Source organism: Lissotriton vulgaris, chromosome 5 (assembly GCF_964263255.1).
Source record: "Lissotriton vulgaris chromosome 5, aLisVul1.2, whole genome shotgun sequence".
Lineage (NCBI taxonomy): Eukaryota > Metazoa > Chordata > Amphibia > Caudata > Salamandridae > Lissotriton > Lissotriton vulgaris.
Genome location: NC_141693.1, coordinates 418296090 through 418302691, shown reverse-complemented (window position 1 = coordinate 418302691; position 6602 = coordinate 418296090). Strand labels below are relative to the sequence as shown.

The following is a 6602-nucleotide window of genomic DNA, read 5'->3' as shown; positions in this document are numbered from 1 at the left end:
CCGGTCTGTTTTTGGTCCTAATGCCACTCAGCCGTGGGTATGAGGTGAGGGAACCTCGCCGGCCTCTTGCTCCCGTGTGTGGGACGGTCGCACCAGGCCCCCACCCTCTGTAAATCTTATGTCAGCTTTGGCTCTAAGGACATGTTCCGCGTCAGGTAATCCTCGAGCTATTTCTGAACCGAAGAGTCGAGGCGAGGAAGGAACTCTCTGCTGATGGCAGATGCACAACACCGACATTTTGTGGGGGAAAGTGAGGGAAGCCTCTGGCCGCACCTCCTTGGAGCCACCGGCAGCCTGGGATTTCTGGTTCGCCGGTCGAGCGCGGACGCCGAGTAGCTGAACTTCGGCGGCATTCCTGGACCTGAGTGCTTGGTTACCGAGTGCAAACAAAGGCGGCCAGCTCGACACCTGCACGCTGCGCGTGTGACACGGCGGGCGGCGGGCAGCGCGAGGGACACGGCGGACGGCGCGCGGGACACGACGGGCGGCGCGAGGAGTGGCGCTGCGAAGCCACAGACAGCCTCGGAATATGATTCCGCGAACACTTCTTCCCAGCACAGAATCTGACGGCAGCAGGAACCGTGGGATGTTGACCCCGTAAAACAGAGCGACTCCCAGAGTCCCGCCTGGAGGGTTTTACTGAACCGCGCTCTTCAGAGTAAGTGCAAGATACTGTATTGGCAACTACTGAAGGCTTAGCTTCTCACTGATTTAGAGGCATATTTTTACATTATTTTTTGTTGCTTGAAAACATTATTTCCTTGCAAACCTACGCCTTGCTGGCGTGGGGGATTCAGTAAGGTGTTGGAGAGGCTTAGAGGCAGTGTGCCTCCTCCAGGATTATCCAGGGGTCACTTAAATCTCCATCTCCATGTCCCTTCGAAGAGGCTTGTTTTTGTTTTGAAGCAATACTTGTCCTTCCAGGGATTCCTTCTTCCCACACGGAGCACTAGAGTAGTTTTAAAACTTTTAACGGTAGGCAGCTGACAGTAAACAGGAAATGTTCAAGGAGCATGTGTTTACATTTATTCTATGTCTGGATATATTGAAATGTCTTTTGCAAAAATATGAAATAAGTAAAAATTACTAAATGAAAAGTTTGCCTGTTTAGGATTATTGGCTAGTTGGTGTGATAATATATCGAACTAATCTATCTGGCCATCCTGTTATTGTTTAATACATTTGAGTGGTCTAGGTCAGGTAGTAAATAGACCCAATCCTTCTTTGGTCGCACTACATTTATTCTAAGGCACCTGCTCTACGGAAATACGTCTGGAAATGAGCAGTTAATATTTTGACTCTACCTCAATATTCATAGTCAGGATGCATGTTGCTCTCTAAGAAACACCCTTACTTTGATTCAGTATAACTTCCGAAATTAACATTGCATTCTTGTTTGGTTCTTGTGTCCATTTCTGAGACCATGTCAGTTCCCCACAAACAAGAAAATAAACATCATAAAAATGTAAAAGTAAAGTATGCATAACCCTTTCTACTCAGAAAGTAAAAATACTCCCTTGGATTTTTTGTACTCAGAAGTGAAGGCCTTCAGATTAAAGCCTGGATAACAGGGTTAGCTTAGATAGAGATTAGAGGCCTCGATCCAGTTTGGTCAGTTGCGCGTAAGCTATTAGCCTTTTCTTTATAAGAAGTGCTGTGCCCCGTGTATCTGCCAGAAATGTTTATATTTCAATTTCCATGTTACAAAAAGACCACCAAGCTGCCCCAAGAACATAGCTGGACAGTGACACCAAGCATGCATTGTTTGTTCTTCATTGGTTTATAGGGTGATAGTTGTATTTCTACACCCACAGTCCAGGCACAAAAACATGGTTGCATAAGAGGGAGTATCTATGTTGGAAGCAAAAGATGGTAATGGTTGCCACTGAGGCTGGTTTGGTACCTTTGGTGCAGCAATGGTGGTGAACTCATTTAACTCGACCCTGTGTAGCAAATCTCGCGTGGGTGCGTCCTGAACCAGCCAAAGGTTTAAGAGCGGGTGAGTGATAAGCCTGCATCTGAAGGTCAGGGGGCACCTGGGCTGTGAACAGAAGTTGACGGGCAGTGTTTTCTGCTCTTGGGGGCTTTGACCTGCAATGTTATAACTGTATAAATGAATATCGACCCCCAAAAAATCACGGAACAAGAATATCGAGGACAGAATATCAGGGGACAAAATACTGAAAGGTAAGTGCATATAAAGTAAGTATAGATTTTCTATTCCTAATTCTACACCTACGGACCTTGATAATACACGTTTTGCATAGGTACATACATGTGGTTAGGTATAGAAAATCTACATTTGCCTACTGATTTGTTTTTGGTATTTTGTCCTTGATGGTGTACCCCCGATATTCTGCCGTCAATATTCATCCAATGTTATATCCTCCTTTGGTTCTCCAAATAGTTACAGGATGTTTAACGATGAATGTTTTAGGTTGCCGGAGTGGACTGTGAACCCTCGAGAATATTATTTCATCTTGCTGCAGAGGAACAAGAGATGGCACAGCAAGGTTTATTTCAAATAGATAATCCTGGTCTAGATGTTAAAACCACCACAAGATGCCACATCAGGCATTTTGGTGGTTCCATGTTGAGGGCATCTGAATCGTCAAAATGCGAGATGACATTAAATCTGGCAACCACAGGGTAAACGGTGAGAACTGCAGAGTGAATGTTTGTATGTAAAACTTGTACAGTGCGAACCTAGCCCGAAGCAGTGGCTCATTGTACACAGTCAAAGGAAAAGATGCAGTCAACAACTGTTTGAAAGGGTAGCTAGGTTTTGAGAACAAAAGTGGGCTGTTACTTCATCATGATGTTGTTTAATTAAAATTAAACAATGTGGTATATTTTAAAGAGGTGTGTCTTTATCGCCTACCTAAATTAGGGCAGGGTTTGGGTGTTCTTGTTTGATACAATAATGTTGTTCAATATCCTAGGTTTATAGGCTGAGAAGGCCTCTTTCTTTGATTTGATTTTATGTTGCACTTCCTAGTCCACAATCTGATGCCGTGCTAGCTTTGGGTGCTCCGAGACCCATCAGAGAGGGAGAGTTTTCATCCAAGTAGGCAGAGATGCTAATCTTGACTCTGTAGATGATGCAGGTGCATTGAAGATGATATGAGCCGGCAAAGAGAGCCAGTACAATTGTATTAGGGTGAGGATGATGTGGTGATATTATGTCTCTTGATGAGGCATGTTGTGACCTTAAAGATGCATTAAAGGTGGGCAGTATAGAGTCCAAGAGTTTGTTCCACAGGGTCTCACCGCCATAAAGTTGCAAGAGTATACAAGAGCATGTTTTTTGCCTGGCTTAGTGTCCAGGGTTACACCCAAACATATGTTTTTAGCTTTAGGCTTAATGGTCTAGCTCTTATTTTCTGGTTAGGTAAGTATTTATGGGCACAGGTTTTGCTTTGAGTTGATTAATGGCGGCCCTTTTATGTTCACCATTGTGTTGGAGGAATTTAATGGACATCCATGAATCATTTGGTTGCAAGCTAAATTCTGTTTGCAGGTTATTGCCATTCGGTTGCCAGAAGATTCCCCTGTTCTTCCCCACTGCATTGTCGCACTCTTAGGAATGTTAACAGTTATTGGTGTGGATTACTCCAAGATGTCAATCCTAATTGGCTGTGCTTAATTGTGACGTGGCGGTACACATGGGTGTCATTAGTGTAGGAGGGATTAGTAGGTTGGGGTATCCAGTGATCTTGAGATGGATTTGTTCCGTGTACATTGAAGCAAGTTGTGGACCATGGGACACCTGGGGGTATCCAAAGTAGATCTGTTTTGAGTTCAACAAGAGGATTAAGAGTTTGAGTTTCAATGAGCAGTTAGAAAGAAAGGAGGCAAACCGTGGGAGACAGCAAACGATGGCTCGTGTTCTTTAGTGAAGGCATTCAGAAGAAGTCTCTTTGGCTAAAATAACATACATGGTCCTCCAGTTCAGACCACCAAAAACAATAGGGAAATATGTTTTTTTCTCTGAGACTTTGATTGCATTCCCCAACACTTTTCACATTGGAGTTTTGGTTATTCTTAATGCTAATCCTAAACCTAATCATAATACTGCTAAACCCTACATTTGCATGCACTTTAACCCTAAAGCTAACACTAAATATAACTTGAAAACCTAACATTACCCTGATAATAAACCTAACCCGACTGAAAGCCTACCTCACAACCATAACCCACACCCCTACACCAGCACTACTACTTCTACCCTCATCCTTTTGCTTACCCTATTTGCAACTTTTATCTTAACCTCAAAACTCCATCAGAGTCAATGTGTTGATGTTGTGATGCAAATGTAGTGATATCCTACATGGTCACTACGAATGAGTATATTAATGCAATACATTGGATGTTGTGACAGTGCACCACATGGCTTGGCAATAGAGTAAATCTTCTGGAATACAATCAACGGTTGCGTATTTTACCCTGTTCCCCATCAAGACTTGTCACATTCTACACCCATTCTACATCCAATGAGAAGTCATCATTAACCACCAGAAAAGAATATACGCCTGATGCTCAGAGGAAAACTTTTCTATAAACACACCACACTGCTCCCGTTGTCTTGAACCTGAATAAAGTTATGGTATAATGTGTAGCTCTCTATTACACACTATAAGCTGCACTATGCCTATAGATCAGCGCTAAACTACTGTTTGGTGGCATGTGCCATGTGTTGCTATAAAACCTCCCTCAAGAATAACAGAAAAATATGCTTCTATTGCTAAGTCTATGTAAAGGAACCAAATAAATAACAAACCTGCCTTCTTGGTAATGCTCCCCACCAAGCAACACAGGAGGCTGAGGGACAGTAAATTGCAGATGGGGACGGTTCACACATCAGGCACAATCTCTGTGGTATTTTACCACTTGGAGGAGTAATCCACCATTTATCATTCGTAATACACACCCTACTTAGGGTGTCACTGCAGAGGATCTAAATTCTCACAACTGCCTCAACGTGCCTTGAATCACACCTTCAATTAAAAAGTGTGGTATTATAACTGCTGGTCCTCCCTCTCATCAATGTGAAGAGAAACATCAAATAAAAGGGAAAGGAAATAGGAGAAAAGGGTGTGGAAAAGTTGGCAGAGCCTCACAGGAGTAATACCAAGGGAGGTTTACAAGCTGGTACTCGCCTGCATCCTCAGGTTCTCATCATTAGCATCTGCCAACTATTAGAAAATAAAGAGTGGATGGTGCAGAATAAGAAAACCCAAAGGTGTGATGTTTATTCTGTTAGTGACCCTATAGGGATGTCGAAATCTAGCATAGAAATTCGGTATTCCTAGGATTTAAAAACGAGCTCGGCAACACTGGCTATTCTATTTTATTCCTCGCTGTGTGCCCACTCAGTTAAAAACCAACATGTTTCATTGCCTTACACAGTTCACGGGCAATTTCATCATCAGTTAGGGTCAGCGTCTTTACTGCACCTCGTTTCTCCGTTTATTGTACCAGTTGGTTGCCATTCATTTGCATACCAGCACCCCCGTAAAAGAAAACGATCTACCGCCTGTATACTCGTTACAGGCCTCGTAACAGTCACTGCATAGAGCCAGTCTGCTGATGGTAGGTGCACGGCTGTTAGTAGGTACAGGTACACGGCCAACGCTCGCATCTGTACACGGGTGCGAGCGTTGGCCGTGTACTTACTAACAGCTGACTGACTCTATGCAGTGACTGATACGAGACCTGGAACGAGTATACAGGCGGTAGATCGTTTTCTTCTACGGGGGTGCTGGTATGCAAATGAATGGCAACCACCTGGTACAATAAACAGAGAAACGAGGTGCAGTAAGGACGCTGACCCTAACTCTCATGAAATTGCCGGTTAACTGTGTAACGATTCAGAAAAGGGGGTGGTGATGAACAGAGTGTCTGAATTAAGCAGACCACTCTTACCCAGTCCAAAGATCAGGGCTTGATCCATCACCGTTATTTATCTCACTGCCCCATCCCAGCTCAGAACCTGGCTATATGCAAATCAGTCTGTCCCTGGCCCAGTGCATCATGGGAACAGGGCAGACTAAACTACCAAGCCAATTCTTCACCAGAAAGGAGACAAGCTACCGGGGACCGGTTTCTGGCATTTCAGCCTTCTTCGGCCCGGCTTGCTTGAATCCTGATGGAGCAGTGAGAAAGGGACTCATGTCTGAGTATACCCTGCCACACCTATAGTGGCCAAAAACGATTCAGAAAAGGGGAGGGGGGGGGGGGGGGGTTTCTGAATCATTTTTGTCCACCATAAGAGTGGAAGGGTATACTCAGATGTGAGTCCCTAGCTCATTGCACCATCAGGATTCAAGCAAGCCGGGCCGAAGACGGCTGAAATGCCAGAAACCGGTCCCCGGTAGCTTGTTTCCTTCCCAGTATAAGAATTGGCTTGGTAGTTTGGTCTGCCCTGTTCCCATGATGCACTGGGCCAGGGTCAGGCTAATTTGCATATAGCCAAGTTCTGAGCTGGGATGGTGCAGTGAGCTAAAAAACGGTGATGGATCAAGCCCTGATCTTTGGACTGGGTAAGAGTGGTCTGCTTAATTCAGACACTCTGTTCATCACCACCCCCTTTTCTGAATCAT

The 6602-nt window shown here is 44.4% G+C and overlaps 1 protein-coding gene across 1 annotated transcript in view; it reads left to right on the top strand.

Moving 5' to 3' along the window:
- The first annotated feature begins 382 nt into the window (after positions 1-382).
- Positions 383-6602, top strand: part of FRMPD2 (FERM and PDZ domain containing 2) — a 603077-nt gene continuing 596857 nt past the window's right edge. The window contains exon 1 of the mRNA XM_086921788.1: positions 383-658. The gene's annotated coding sequence lies outside the window, so the exon portion shown is untranslated. The remainder of the gene's footprint in view (positions 659-6602) is intronic.